Here is a 15,976-nt window from a genome sequence, read left to right as displayed (position 1 = left end):
AACACACAAAACACGGCCGGACAGGATCAACGAGCTGGGAACAACGGTCACACACAAACAACGATCTGGCGGGGAACTGAGGACACAGGTGGTGGTTAAATACAACGTGACTGGATGACTGATACTAAACAGGTGTGTGTAATGAAAACCGGTACTGACAGGGAAACAGCTGTGACAACGGGTAAACAGGAAGTAAAGCGGGAACAGAAACAGAAACCGGGAGTGCTACCAAAATAAAACCGAAAATGGAACCAGGAACCAAAATAAAACAAGGCAACAACAAGAAACAAAACCCAGATCGTGACACAAAATGAGCATTTGAAACAGAAGCCGTAAGTAGTAATGTTTACCCGTAACCCAGTGTAGCAGTATTAGCATTAGAAGCATGAGGAAAGTGACTTTTACTTATTTTTGTTATATTTATTTAGTAATTCATATTTATTTAGACTATTCTCATGACATCTGACATCCATGCAACTGCACCTAGATGATTGACAATCTTCATTAGCATTGAGAGAAGGAGGCACTTGTTGCAATGACTGGAAAAACTTAGTATAATGTGCTATAAAATGATTAATATCTCTGTAAATAGAGGACTCAGCAACTTCTAACCTCCATATAATCATAGGACAATTAGTGAAAACTAACTCTGCGAAAAGATGGTGGTCACATGAGGTTCTCAGTTTTGGGGACCCAGTCTGGACCATCTCTCCCAGATATGGGAGAGCTGGGGCCTAAAGGAGTGTTACAGAAAAAAAATCCTGGGGCTTATGGGGTTACTTACTGGCCACCAAACAGCTGCATGCCTAGTAGAGCAAAGATCACAATGAAGAGGAAGAGGAGGAACAGCAGACTGATGATAGACTTCATGGAGTTGAGCAAAGACACCACCAGGTTTGGTGAGTTCCAGTACCTAAACACAGAGACAAATGCAGTGTGTAAAATCACAGCACTGCATACACTAGCACAAATAGATTTCTGATTACTCACTTTGTAACTTTGAAGATCCTGAGTAGTCTCAAAGCTCGTAGTACACTGATCCCAAATGAAGCTCCAGGTTTGATGGCAGCCAAGATCACCTCAAAAATGCTGCCAATAATAACCTGCAAAAACATCAGATGAATGTATGCCTACACAACCTGCACCAGTATTCTTCTGGAACATTGCAATAAACATCTGCACAAACCTTTGGACTGATAATACACATAAACAGGTTAAACTCACCCCAAAGTCAAAACAGTTGAAGGATGAGTGGAAGTAGCTCTGGGGTCCAAGGCCATACATTTTTCATTTTCATCTTTTCTTTTAAAATAGGATGAACTCTCATTCTTGCTCTTCACACAGGAGCGGGCAAACGGCAACCCTGAAGCAGCAGGTAAAACAGGACATGAAACATGGCAACAAAGATGCTAAAACCAAACCAAGATTGGGTTTGAGCATTTCTTTACTGATTTCCTCAGTGCCTTTATGTCTTCATATTTCCTTTACCTACTCCCACTTTCCTCTGCTAAACTAAAACTGTAAGTAACCCAAATGATGCCAAATGTCAAGTGGAACCTTGGCAAAGAAGAAAGGGGAAAAAAAGTTTTATTATTGGCAGATTGGTGGATCAATTTCATCCTGGTCTATTTTAACTGAGACATGGCCTGGGCATGTTAAAGAAGAGACAGTCCCAAAGTGGTTTTCAGCAGAACATGGTGTCTAGCAGAAATCAACACAGGTGAGGGGTGAACTGACATACATCCTGGCACATGAGCCATGTAGTGCATTAATCTGCTATTACTATCAACATGTAGTCTGGCAAGTATTGCGACTTACCAACAGATGCGATCTCAGTGAAATGCTTGTCACCGTCGTGTGCATTGATAATGTCATTCTTACACTTCTTTGTCCTCTTTAACACTGCAAGTAAAACAGAAGCATACTCAGTTTGAATTTGAAATAATCTCATTTATCACAGATAATTATGTTTAACAGCTGTAAATTGTATATAGTGAAGAAAACATTTTGTGTATATAGTAAATACACACAATAATTGACAGTTTTTATTCTTAAAGAGCAGGGGGCTGGCCCGAGGCGAAATTTTGCACCCCCCTACTTGATATCAAAATGAAATGTAAGTGAAGCCTATGTGTTTTTTCTTTAACACGTTTGTTAACAATCGTCAAACCAATAGCAGTTTCTTTCTTTATTAACGTTTTTCCTTTTATTAAATGTGATTTGTCACCCATCCCCATTCGTGTCTTTCTCTGGTTGGTAACAAGCACAGACAATTTCGGGAAAAGTGGGAGACCATAAATCTTTTGTTGAGCACAGGGGCACAAACATGCTTTATATGCCCAGAGACACTTGGAGATGTGTAAAGAACACACCATCCCATGTCATTATTTAACAGTGTCATGTAGTCAAAAATATGATAACGTGAAACAAAATAACATAAGCTAGAAATCAATATCTGTCCATTAATTAGTTATAAATATACTTTCGCCATAAAATCAATAATTCTTAACATTTTTTTTGAATTACAATTTCTATTTACACATTTTCCCATCTAATATGTGGAGAAACCCGAGGTGCAGCAGCGATGAGCCTCAGCCTGAAACTCAAACATCACAAATGGGTTGATGCATGGTGTGTTCTGTTTTTGTTTCAGATTGTCACCAATATACAGTAATGCTTGCAAAATACAGACAGATTTGTCTTACATGACTTTGTGTAACATGCTTAATGTGTGCGTGTGTGACATAATTACTTTTTTTGATTGCAGTAAACCGGCAGAGAAAAACTTGAGAAAATCAAGCAGGCAGGACAATTCTCTGCCTCATCCAGCACGGAGCATTATTGTCACTGTTTAACTTTGTAAAAAAACAACAACTGGAGTGTAAGTGAAAAAAATCAAGTGCTTGAAAAGTCAGTTTTGACAGAGTGAGTTTTTCTTGTTCATCTTCATGAAGAGCCAACTTTTAAAAACAGGATTAATTGAAAAGTTAAACCTCCCTTTATTATTGTTTAGAAAAAAGAGGTTGAACAAGTTGGACCCAACTGCACAGACCTCGGGAATGTGGACTAAAGATATGGACTAAAAATGGAGCATCTAATGCCACAACAGTAACAAAGGCCCCTACTGTACCTCCTATTGATTGTTCTTTGTCATAAGTACATGATGCTTGAATCAGTTCACCTCTGGATATAAGATGAGACCCATCATAGTGATGTTCAAATGCTGAATGATATCTAGTCATCATGATGCTATTTCTGGCTGCACACGCCAGGCAGGCTGCTAAAGCCTAAACTAACCAAACTACTAGGCTGGCTCCCTCAGAGCCCAGGCCAGACAGGCCAAACATAATCCCTCATTAGGAAATACCAAAATCAGTTTTACTAGGGACTAACAAGATGAGAGGGGAGGACCAAAATGCACAACCAAAGACAAAAACTGAACTTGATAAATTAAATTTTACACAAGACAAAATTGGCAATGGTAAACACAAAATGAAAATAAACTGAAAATCACTGCTTGGCAGGTCAAAAGCTCAGAACATGAATGCTAAAGTAAAAATTACTGCTAAGCAGAAAAGAGTACCACAAGTCAACTAGGCAGTTGGCTAGGGCAAAAATCAACCAAACAAAAATAATCAGCACCTCTAATGGCTGAAGGCCTGAATGTCACAGAGACCCTCCCCCAAGGCTGGATTCCCAGATGGCCCAAAAATGTACATTTGTGAACTGTGCAAACATACAGTATATTATATAGCCCTGTTAGATAATCTGTTAGAGGATCTAATAGAGAATCTGATAGAGGTGCCTGTTCTTGGAGCGAGATGCAGTGAGAACCCACAAGGCTAGCGCACGTTCTGCTGCTCAACATACTAACCATAGTGTGGTCAGCAGCAGGACGTGAGCTAGCCACAGGGGCATCCAGAAGGAGCTGCAGACCAGTCGGCTACATACCAGTGGACCCTGAGCCGAATTGAGGCATGCCAGCTGTGTGGGACGCAATCATCCCTATGTTAACAAGGCATCAAGTTCCATATAATACGGTTGATCAGGGCAACATTAAAGCGCAATTTGCAGCAAGAGTTGGTTTGTCTGGAATAAATGGAACCATCGACTGGACACATCACTATAAAAGCGCCATCACATGAAAAATAAGTTAACTAGAAACATTTTTATTTCAGCAACATACAAATAATCTGTGACACACAAATGCAGCTACAGCCAGCAACATTGTAGCGAGGTGGCTGGTTTAATGATGATCCGTACTGCACAGACGCAGACCATATTTATTTAAATTTATTAACATATTTATATGGAGGCATGTCATGGGAGAAGACTGCTACTTAATCATCATCAATCAATCTACTTAAATCACCTGCATAAATAATCTCTACTTACGCAGTTTTCTGGCTGCACTACTGGAGGTTATGGCTAGTTTAGTAGGAAACCAGCACAAGACCCCAGGTTCTCTCGATACTCTGCTATTTCTCTCTCGTTCTTGTTAATAATATTTTGTCATCACTTGTAATCAATCTAAAAGTATTGTTTAAATGCTGAAATAGTGGTGGTTTGAGTTTTTCTATTTCAGTCTAGCAACTAGAGATCTTGGTGTCATGATTAAGGCAAGAATTAGCCATTTCTGAGACGATATTTAACCTGGCTTACCCCTGAACACGACAATTGTCACCAGTGGCCACAAGGTAAGCTACCTTGGTTATACTTTAAAACTTTTAACTGTTGGTACTCCTGTCAGTGTATACGTATTAGAGTCAATATATGGGTATATTGCTTGGCCTAGTTGGAGTTAGTTAGTTTCCATTTTGTCCAGCTCAAGGTTGATTGGGCAAAGTTAATAAACATTCTTCAACTCAAATTAAGGGTCTCTATTTGCTTATGCAGCTACGTTTAGGGACTTAGGAAGTCAAGGTGTCACCTGTAGCAGCTGCATTCTTGTGATCAGGACCATGATCTAATGTGGATTTTTCACAGCGTGTGACATCACTATCACTTTAAATCAAGAGCTTTAATTCTAGTGATTTTGTACAGTGTACAGTGAAAGAAACAAAACACATGATAAACTCCAATAATTTCATCAGCAGTTACTTTGAAGTCAATATTTCCATAGTGCTTTGGTTTATTTCAGCATCAGACTTACTCTTTTACCCAAGAAAAAAATCAAAACTCATTAGTCAGACAGTCACTTTGATTTTTTCATCAGGCAAGTTGCTCAAGAAGCCAAAACTTTTACAATCACTCTGACTGACTGGAACCCAGGTGCAGAGACACAGGGAGGGAGGTTTTTCTTTTTTTTCAAACAAACAGGATTTATTTACAAAATGATTCCAGCAAAAGGCAAGGAGGGGAAAACAACACAAAACACTGCTGCTGAGGCAAAAACAAAAACAGGCAAAAACACCCAGCAGGCAGGAAACTACAGCAGACTTACAGTACGTTTAACATCATAGACCCACAGATATTTGTACAGGAATTTAGTGTCACAATCTACAGTGACTCACCAGCAGCTAGAGCTGGCCAGCCTCTGGCTGTACACAGCCAGGTGATCACCTAAAACGCTGCAGGTGTGCCTAATTGCATCTGCGCAGCAAACGGAGGTGCTGCCGTCTAGCGACCCTGGCAGCAAATCCTTGCGTTGTGACAAAAACAAGATATCCTGAGAGAAAAAATGTTTTCTTTACAATTTAAATATGTAATATTAAGTGTTGTTTCTCAACAACAATAGGTCATACAGACAGGGGAAAAACTCGAAAAACTGTCTATCCGTAATCTCCTCGAAAAGAAATCATTCCCCAAACGTGGAGTTTGAGGGGATGTTTAAGTCGCGGTTTGGAAACCAAATTTCCTTTCTTTGCGAAGCTCATTCTGGCAAAATGCTCCAATGCCACAGTCAACTTGTTTTTCCCCAAAATAAGAAAACGGGAAACGGCTTTAAATCCATTTATTTGTCTTGTTTTGAAAACACCGTTTTCAGCTGGTTTATTCGTTTTTAACACACTGCTTTGAATAAATGCCATTTGTCCCTTTTTAAACGAGAAATGGGAAAACGGTCCGTGTATGTTCCAACTGTTTGATTTCCCCCTCAGAATAAAAGCTGGGAAAACGAGAAAACGTTTTCTCGTTTTCCGTTTTTTTTCCTCAAATCGAGAAAACGGGAAACGGCTTCAAATCCAATTCTGGGTCTAGTTTTGAAAACACTGTTTCCAGCTCGTTTATTCGTTTTTAAGAGTGCTGTGATTAAATTCCGTTATTCGCTTAAGAGAAACGAGGAAGCGGATGCTCTTTGTATTTTATACGGCTTGATTTCAGCTGCTGTTGTCTGGAAAGGAAAATATAAATCCATTATTTAAGTTGCCCTTGAGCACCGGCTTCCTATCGTCGTTGTACTGTGTTTCAAAATAAGAGTCTCACTTTCTTACACCGCGCATCTGGCATCTAACGTGCGTACCGTCAGAGCAAACCTAACAGCGTGTGTGGTAGTGGGGTGTGGGGTTTCTTGTTACAATACGAAGGTACTGGACTTACTGGGAGCTGTGGTCCTGACTACTTTGCCATGACAGCCAACCCCAACAACCACGTGCTGTCTGTGGACATACTGTATAAAAACAGCAGCAACATCAGCAATTGACAACAAACACTAAACACTCTGCCTATGAATAAGTAGCTCCTCTGCACCAAATTGTTGGAACGTCATATAACTGTCTGCTTCAGATGGTGACGCCACTTCCCCGATTCTCTTGTTGCCTGCATTTGACAAGCATGCATTTCTGGTTAAGCTCCATCTGGACACAACATCTGTCATTCGGGTTCTTACGTTTCATTCAGAGTCAAAGCAAACTATAGGTCATTGCAGTGTGAGTAAATTAAAAGAGTTTGGTTAAACTTAAACGCTGCTATAACAAGAGAACGACTTAGTTTTTCGTTCTCTGCTTTTTTCTCAAAATCAGCTTTAAATCCAACTCCGTGCCTTGTGCCGAAAAAACAACAACACTTGAATTTTGTTTGTTGCTGATATCAAGAGAAGATGAAATAAAACGAAAATCCAGTTTGTTCTGTGTCTTTTCCTCATGATCAACAAACCAGAAGACGAGTACGGATATACATATAGAATACATTTATAACACAGATTGATGAATAAATATAGATTCCTATTTTATGTTATTATACCTATATTATTCTATTGGATTGGCTGGAGGAAGGACTGTGTCTCTCTGCTGGCCTGGGAACTGTGTAAAAACATCAGCAGCTTCGGCATTTGACAACAAACACTAGCGCGCACTAGCGAACAAAGACGCATAAGAATCTATAATATTTAAAAATGAACTACTCTACATTTAATGATACAATACCATGACATCGTTTTTTGTGCTTAATGTGCAGACACAGTCGTACCTAACATCTTTGCGCCACCTGGTGGTTAAAACGAGACTAGCACCCTGATTTTTTTCAGCCTGCTGCAGGATTAAAAATCCTTAGTCGGAGACGCACCCTTTGCGCGCTGGCGACGCGACCGTACTGCAGTAAAAAAGGTGGTCGCTTTGAAGTGCTACGACTGTAGTCCCTCCTCAAGGCAATCCAATATGATAATATAAGTATAATAACATAACATGGGAATCTATATTTATTCATCGATCTGTGTTATAATTGTATTGTATATGTATCTCTGTATGTGTCTTCTGGTTTGTTAGTCATGAAGAAAAACAATACAAAACAAACTGGTTTTCATTTCTTTTGATATGAGCGACAAACGGAATTCAATCAACGCACAGTGTAAAATAACAAACAATTTATTGACCTGTAGTTTGCTGAGTCTGAATAAAACGTAAGAGTCCGAATAACAGATGATGTATCCAGATAGAGCATGACCAGTACACAGAAATGTATGCATGTGCAAATGCAGGCAACGTGAGATTCAGGGAAGTGGCGTTGCAATCTGAAGCAGACAGGGATGTGACGTTCCAACGATTTGTTACTGAGGAGCCACTTATTCATAGGCAGATGACTTGGATTAAGTTGTCAATACGCACTAGTGTTTATTGTTTCAATTGCCGAATGTAACCTGGGACAGGGTAAAGTCCTCCGCTAATATGCTGAGCGTAGAGTTAACGGTGGGATTTCCACACAGGGGTAAGGTATCACTCTTTAAAAAGAGGAGTGGGACGTGAGTTATCAAAAATTACATTAAAATTACAAAATTACAATGGTCTGCAGACGCGTCGAGTTCCAAGAATGATTTGCGGAGGAGAATGAACTATTTTTATATCACAGACCAGTTTTGAGTAGTGTTTACTTCTGGCCTGTTCCATCTGATTTTGTTTGGTGCTACTTTTTTGCGAAAGATAAAGAAAATGAAAAGATTTTGAAATCACACTCTGAAGATGTCCACATTCTGCGTAGGAAGGGGAAGACTTTCCGTGAGATCAGGGCTTATCTTGCATCCACTGGAGTCAATGTGTCTAAACGGACTGTACAGAAACACTATAAGGTGCGTGAGCCAAGGCGTGTACAGCCGAGAAAAATGTTGAGGTAAGTCAAATGTCTTTTTGTGGTAATTATACAACGATGTTAATGTATGTTTAGCATTGAAAACTGCTTTCATTGACATGCGTGCTCTTTGTCTTTCTAGCGATGTTATGGCTGTCATAGGTGACCTTACTAAGAAGAATACAGAGTTAGTGGCCAGAGGTTTGCAAAAGATTCTGCAATCAGATTATGAAGTGAACGTCAGCTGGACCTCCATACGCTATGCCCGCAGAAGGTTGGGATGAAGTTCACCAAAACAGAGTTTTGTCCGATGATACGCAAACACAATAAAGTCTTTTTCTTATACTCCTGACAGAAAAAAATCTTTTACTTCACTGCTTTTAAATGCTCTTCTTATGGACGTTCACATAAAATCTGTAAGAGGATTTTATTTAAAGAAGTCATATCATACTTTTCATTCTAAAAAATATTAGACTTCAATGTCTCAGTAAGGTCTCTGTAAATTTTCATCCCATAAAACCCTTTAGATCGTCCACACTGCCCCTGTCAATATGTGGTTCTCACTCCCCATCAGCAATCGCTGTGTTTTCTGGGCGTGTCGCAAGCGAAGCTGCTCACCACACCTCTGTGCGGAAGCGCATACCTTTTTTGTTGTTTTTTTTTTTTTTTTTTTAATTGGCTACATGGATACGAGCCACCGCACGGTTAGGATACAATAGGTGGCAGTAGTGCGAAATTGAGAACGCAATCCACCGCAATCCTCTACAGAAGAAGACGACCCACTACAGGACTGCACGACATTAGCCAGCTGATTCGTAGCGTTGTAGAACCATACGTCTACGATCCCGAATCTGACCCTGAAGCTGAAGAGGAGGCTGTTGAAGTCGCCACATTTCGGCTGATGCAAGATGTGTCTCAATGGTAATGTCGCATTTACTTCAATTTAATTGATTTATGTAATTTGCAAAGTGACTAGCGGTTGCTAATGCTTATGCTAAATGGCGTGTGCAGCTTCAATATTCACAACACGACTTACCTGGAAAACTCTCGTTAATAGAAAACACTACTTTAGCTTACATTATACAAATAAATAAGTTTGAGAGCATAGCTGAAATAATATAAATACATTTTAAATTTACACATTTCACTGTTTTTGTCTTACTTGTGCTGCTGCTCTGACATAATTTTATTTAAAAAATGTGCATTAATATTTAGAGCAATCACTGCATGACCTTCCTGGGAACAAAAAGCATTGGTTCAAATTATATATTGACCTAACGTATTTTTACTGCTTTTAATTATGTTTTTTGCCATTCATGATAAATTTGACAGTAATATGTCTCTGTATCTAAAGTTGTTACAGGTATCTAGTCTACAGAGGCTAGTGAGCTGGTGCTGAGGATTCCTGGGGTGAAGAATCTGAGTTGCCATCTCTTCATGCTTCTTCATGCTTGGGTTGTAGATGAAGGCAGTTTCCTGATGGATAAAACACTAAAACACTCATAGTATGATTGATGTAGACCACCTGTAGAATAACTCCTTTACCATTTGAGTAAAAATGTGTTTTTTGTGAGTGCAACACTCATTAAGAATTTTTTTAACTTTATTTATATATAATTTATATGCGTTTTATTTATGGCCGCTTCAACTTTAAAGCTTACCATATTAGAAAGAGAAAAACATATAATTTCAATACTATGATTTCCTAAATAAAAGTGTTTTCTCTTCAGAAACAGAGTTCAGTGAAATACATAATAGTTAAAGCCAACTTTATTGTAAACCAAAAAAATACACCACTACTCCAAAGCTAGAACAAACTGTTACCTTCACACTCCAATGTGCAATGTATAGGTTACTGAGTTAATTAAGAAGTCTGGGGGTTTGAGGACGAAGGAGAAGCTTTTGCAGGGCCTTGCAGACGAAATGCATGAAAGTAGGGTAAACAGGGAGATGTGGTGATCCTTGTTCTCATCACTATTTGGAAGACTGAGCGTAAGCAGTCCTCTACCAGATGGAAGCTGTGGCTGTCCTCAACATCACCTCATCAAAACAAAAAGGTAGTGCAATCAGAATTGTAGATTAGTGAAATGTTCATTATTATGTAGGTCAAAACCTTCTCTAATGTAAGATCACACAATACCAGACAAAAAATTAAACCAAACAAGAGGACAGGCCTGTCTGTGCTAAAACAACAGATAAACAGTTGTTACAATTCAAATATAAAATCTAAACAGTATATACCAATTAAAATCTTCTATTACCTATCTTACTGTTGGTACATACAAACTTACATACCTTTACTCCTGAGCTGGGCAGCAGATGCCTGTGTACCAACAGTCTGCAGTGATTTCTCTGTTTGACAGCCTCCTTGCATGTAGGTAACTGGGATGTGCCTCCCTACAGTATAGAAAAGACTGTTACATTTACTGTAAATTGTATTGGTCCTACAAATATAATGGCTATGGTACAAGCTATAGGTAACTGACCAGATAAGCAGCAGGTATTGTAGAGATGTGACTAATTAGCAACTAAGCTTGCAACACAACACAGTAATCATTCCAACTAATCATGTTAGAATTTGATAGAACAATGACATAACCCCAAATCACAAGTTGATTTAGGCTGTGACACAGGACGGGGTAATAACAAACATAACCGCGTTCATCTGCAGTTTCTTTTTGTAGCGTTTGACCAGCTGTAGCTCTAAAGTGCAAAGGCCTAAAGGCATGCTAACGGCTAACGCAACACAAACAGGAGCGGCAGCACGTCAACAGGACAAAAGCTCGATCCACCGCTTCCTGCCTGTCGCCGATCGAAGGCCCATCACACACACACAGGTGCCAACTCAGAGTAGCACATTTGAAAGGGACAAAGGCTCGGTTGACTCACTGTAGCCGTTAGCGACGCTAGCGATTAGCTTGTCTCACATGTGGGTTACTGCATTTTAAACAGACCCAACTAACATATTTAGATATCACAAGTATCAAGCACAAACTTACTACAGCGAGCTAGATCCACCGCTTCCTGCCTGTCGCCGCTGGAAGGGCGATAACGATCAGCTGTTCCCCGCAGGTGTATGTGATTACAGAAAAAGGACAGACGCTATCCCACCGCTCCCTGCCTGTAGCCGCTCGATGCCGTTAGTCATTAGCTTTTCTCCACACAGGTGTGTGGCTGCACGAGCCCACATGAGCACATTTGAAGGGGACAAAGGCTCGGTCGAATGGCTGTAGCCGTTAGCATAGCTAGCTAGTAACTTGACTCACACATAGGTTACTACATTTAAACGGACAAACTAACATTTTAAAACATTATAAATATCAAGCATGTACTTACTTCAGTGAGTGGATGACGGACTTGTACGCACCCTCGTTTGAAATGCACATACGTATAAATGCTGACGCAGTGTTTCTGGCACCGGTCCGTTAAAAATAAAAGTGACCCACAAATCCTCACTTGTTGATCCCTTGTTAAAGTGAATAGACTTTGGTGTTGGTTAGAACATCCAAGAACCGAACTATTTCTATGGGAGGACTGGAACGCTGCCGTGCTTGTCTGTTCACGGTGAGTGAGAGGGGGGAAATGGCGGAAGTCCAGTTTTGGTTCGGGATCATTGTGGGGGTGGTGGTTCAGGATTTGCAGGGAAAACTTCCGACCAAGGTGACGACAACTGGGACCCGGTCTCAGAGTAGGTCGTGGTCTGTTTTCATTGGGTGAGAAAATTTACGTTTTCAAAATGTGAAAAAAGCAGGAAATGCATTTCTACCGTGCTCAGTGTGTGTATATGTGACCCATAGAGTCATAGGAACGCTCCAAAATGTCTAAAAAGTGGATTTTGCATGATATGAGCCCTTTAAAACTATGTGTTAGTTAATGGCTACTGTATCAGCATCGTGATTTATTTTATCCATCCATCCATTTTCTTAACCGCTTACTCCCTAGTGCGGGGTCACGGGGTGCTGGAGCCTATCCCAGCTGGCTACGGGCGAGAGGCAGGGTACACCCTGGACAGGTTGCCAGTCCATCGCAGGGCAACACATAGACAGACAACCATTCACTCACACACACCTACGGGCAATGGAGAGAAGCCAATCAACCTAATGCACGTCTTTGGACTGTGGGAGGAAGCCAGAGAACCCGGAGAGAACCCACGCAAACACGGGGAGAACGTGCAAACTCCACACAGAAAGGCACCAGGGCCGCCTCCGGGAATCGAACCCAGAACCTTCTCACTGTGAGGCGACAGTGCTACCCACCGCACCACCGTGCCGCCCATTTATTTTTTTATTTTATTTTATTTTTTTTTATTATAACCCTATATTAAAACCCTCTGTTTCGGTTTTATTTTTTTCTGTATTCAGTACATCAGTTCAAGAATAAATTTCAGCATTAACATGATCAATAATGTTATAATCTTTTATTTGACGTGTGCAGACAGCAGCACCTCATGACGACTGTGTTTATTCAGACAGGAAGAAGCTCTGCTCACACACTAGAGCTCTCTCCAACTATCAATAATCGCCGCTGCCCATAAGCTCTTTCTCTTAGCAACTGTAGAAGCCATTAGTTCAGTGCTACTCACCCTGTTAGGACAACCACAAAGTCCATTACATTCCAGCCATTACGCTGGTAGGACGCTTTGTGAAAAGCAAATCCCAAAGCAATGATTTTGATGCCAGCCTCAAAGCAAAATATTCCGATGAAGTAGGGCTCTGTGTCATCCTGTAAAACAAGAGACAAAGATACATGGAGTTACTGACAGGGATGAAATAGTCAGCTGTTGATTCACAGGACACTGAATGGACACTGCGCCAAGAGTGATGGCCCAACAGAAATGGAAACAAACCATAGATTACATGTGAAATACCAAATGTCAGCAATGCTCAACATCCATAGTATATGTAAAACAATTTCACTCATGAAGAACAGTAGAACACGAAGAACTTACCAAACGCTCTGACATTGGTGTCTTGTCCAAAGCTGGCAGATGTTGTTCCAGAGCCAAAACGATGCAGTTTGCTATGATGGTGGCTAGAATCATATACTCAAATAGAGTGAGAGTGTTAAGGACCAGATACAAACCACATGGGGACACAAGGATTCACTCTTCAACCCTAAGACACTAGCTGCACCTGAAGCTTGGTGATGCTGAAACAATGACAAATGACACAATTAAGTCAAATCAGTTATGTGAGTGCCCACTGACATAGGACTGGGCCACAACAACAATGATCGGCATAAAATACACATGTGAAAGCCAACGGCCAAAATTAAAATACTGGATCAAACATTCCAGAGCAGCAGTGCTTCAATCTGTTAGACATCAGCCCACAGCCGTAGTTCACAACGCAGGCTTCCGGTTTCCACAAGACAAATCTCTTTTCAGGTGTAGATTTACTGCCTCCAATGTTCACATACTGCTCATTTACATATTCTGTATTTTGTATTCAGACACAGCTGTTGAAAAAGTATTTAAATAAACAAACATCTGACAGATAGAATTACAACAATCCCTCTTCGACACCAACTTAAGGTCGATTGGGACCTTAGAGGAGAGCTTCTGATATGATATAGAGCATTATACTGATTATGGGGCATCTTCCTCCCTGCAGTGCAGCACTAGTGTGTCATTAGCACAGCTATGCCAATATTCCCTCAGGACAGAGTGCTGGGAAAAGGGAGAAGACCCACTCCAGCCACTCTGAGCTGCAGGTTACTCTGCAGTTTGATCTGCAACATCTCAGCATCACTACTGTTTGCTCAGCAGATGAACAGACATCATCAGCATCAGTTTTAGTAAAAGCTATGACACAACTTAATATGAATAACCTAGATCTGTCATACCATGCCCTGACATATGCTGTAAAGTGAGTACATACTCCCACGATTGACTACTTAATAAAAACACTTTGCAGATAATGTGGAACCTGCGTTCTGCAGCATTTGATTCTACAAAACGTGTACCATCACACCTATGCAGAAAGCCAATGCCAGGCAGATCAGCACCATCCACAGACTAAAGCCTTGACAAGAAAGTGTCAGTGAGACAATACTCCATCAAGTAAACCTCAATCAATTCAGCATTAGGACAGATGCCTATGACTAAGGCCACCAACCACTGGCCTAATCAAACAGAACACACTGCATGAACATGGTGAAGCCTATGTAAACTCATCACCACCAATATGCAACAAATCGCAGGTTACGTACTGATAAAATGTTTTCTAAGAAAACATGGTGAGAAATGGTGTCACTTACTTGTCAGCAGTCATAACGAAATGCCTTAACGTTGTGTCTATGTCAATATTTATTTTAGAAAATGTTTACTGTAGAGGGGTAGAATGGAACCTTAACCAGCCTTTTATCATAATTTAGAGTAGCACACTGCAACTAATAGTAAGGATATGGCCATTCCGTGATCTTTTTGGCATATTTCCGTATCATGTTATCCTCACTGAAGATGAACAGAGAGCGGTTAACGCTGAGGCAGCTCTGTTTGACAGGGATGGGGTTGTAAATAGCCATGGTCCTGGCTCTTTGCACCATCGTCTGTTTGTACATCCTCTGAGTTCCCGGAGGACCCGGCTGCCGGTTGGCTCCTCTCGGGCCCGCAGGACAGCTGCCTCTGTAGCGGCCAGACAGATCGTCTTCAAAGCGAGCCATTGTGGGACAGCACAGATATTGTTGGAGAAACCAAAAATGACTCCAGGGACGAAATGAAAAAACATCACCACACCGTCGTCCCTCGTCTGTTAGGTGCGTGTATTGTCCAGGGAAGCAGTCATTCAAAATGTTGTTCACCAAAGCCTCCGTCTATCAATGTGCTGTTAAAAGTTTAGATGATCAGGTTCCGTGATGCATCATCTTTTGTTGTTTCTCGGTTGATTCACACACATGTCTTCTACAAAATAACCACCAAAACTCTCATAAAAGATTGCGCGCTGTCGAAGTCGGACTATATTATCTTGGAAAAATGAAGCGCAAACATCACATACGTCCTTAAGCCTTCTTCAGCCCCACATGTCTCATCCTCACTCCACAGCCGAGGGGTGAGAAGCGCGCAGCCGGATAATCGATAACAAATCACAGACGAGCAGCTTGTTTTGACGATACAGACCTTTGTGAACATTAAGACTTTCTCCACTATTCCTCAGCTATAAACGACCACGTGACCGACCAGACCTCAGTCACTGGCCCCACCTGGACCAGCTCTGTTTCCATAGCAACAAGGAGGAGACCGACAGCGCAAGCCACAATACAATAAAGTTAAATGTAATAAATAAACACGTTCGCCTTAACTGCTCTCAAAACAAGAACAAGACTATATTTTATGTTATGCAACAATTGCATGTGGTTATAATGGTTAGATTTGAACTGGTGGGTAATGTCACCATTTTGTCGTCTGGTCATCTACAAGGCTTCACTTGCATCACCTTGGTGTGGTATCAGTTTGGTGTCTGTGAGGGGCAGCTGCGGATCC

General features: G+C 40.8%; 3 long non-coding RNA genes across 3 annotated transcripts; 1 reads left to right on the top strand and 2 right to left on the bottom strand.

The window, feature by feature from the left end:
- Positions 1-311: 311 nt before the first annotated feature.
- On the bottom strand, positions 312-15,677 carry LOC114846290 (uncharacterized). Its single transcript, XR_008693193.1, has 6 exons — positions 13,445-15,677; positions 13,079-13,218; positions 1,819-1,902; positions 1,225-1,363; positions 991-1,103; positions 312-913 (listed from the first exon to the last, which is right to left on the bottom strand). It is a non-coding gene; the product is annotated as an uncharacterized LOC114846290 (long non-coding RNA).
- LOC129603390 (uncharacterized) lies at positions 7,939-10,229 on the top strand. Its single transcript, XR_008693194.1, has 2 exons — positions 7,939-9,417; positions 9,851-10,229. It is a non-coding gene; the product is annotated as an uncharacterized LOC129603390 (long non-coding RNA).
- On the bottom strand, positions 10,249-12,110 carry LOC129603388 (uncharacterized). The gene is made up of 2 exons (XR_008693191.1): positions 11,833-12,110; positions 10,249-10,893 (listed from the first exon to the last, which is right to left on the bottom strand). It is a non-coding gene; the product is annotated as an uncharacterized LOC129603388 (long non-coding RNA).
- Positions 15,678-15,976: the final 299 nt, after the last annotated feature.

Source organism: Betta splendens, chromosome 19 (genome assembly GCF_900634795.4).
Source record: "Betta splendens chromosome 19, fBetSpl5.4, whole genome shotgun sequence".
Taxonomy (NCBI): domain Eukaryota; kingdom Metazoa; phylum Chordata; class Actinopteri; order Anabantiformes; family Osphronemidae; genus Betta; species Betta splendens.
The sequence above is the reverse complement of the archived record's forward strand: the minus strand, read 5'-3'. Positions and strand labels throughout refer to the sequence as shown.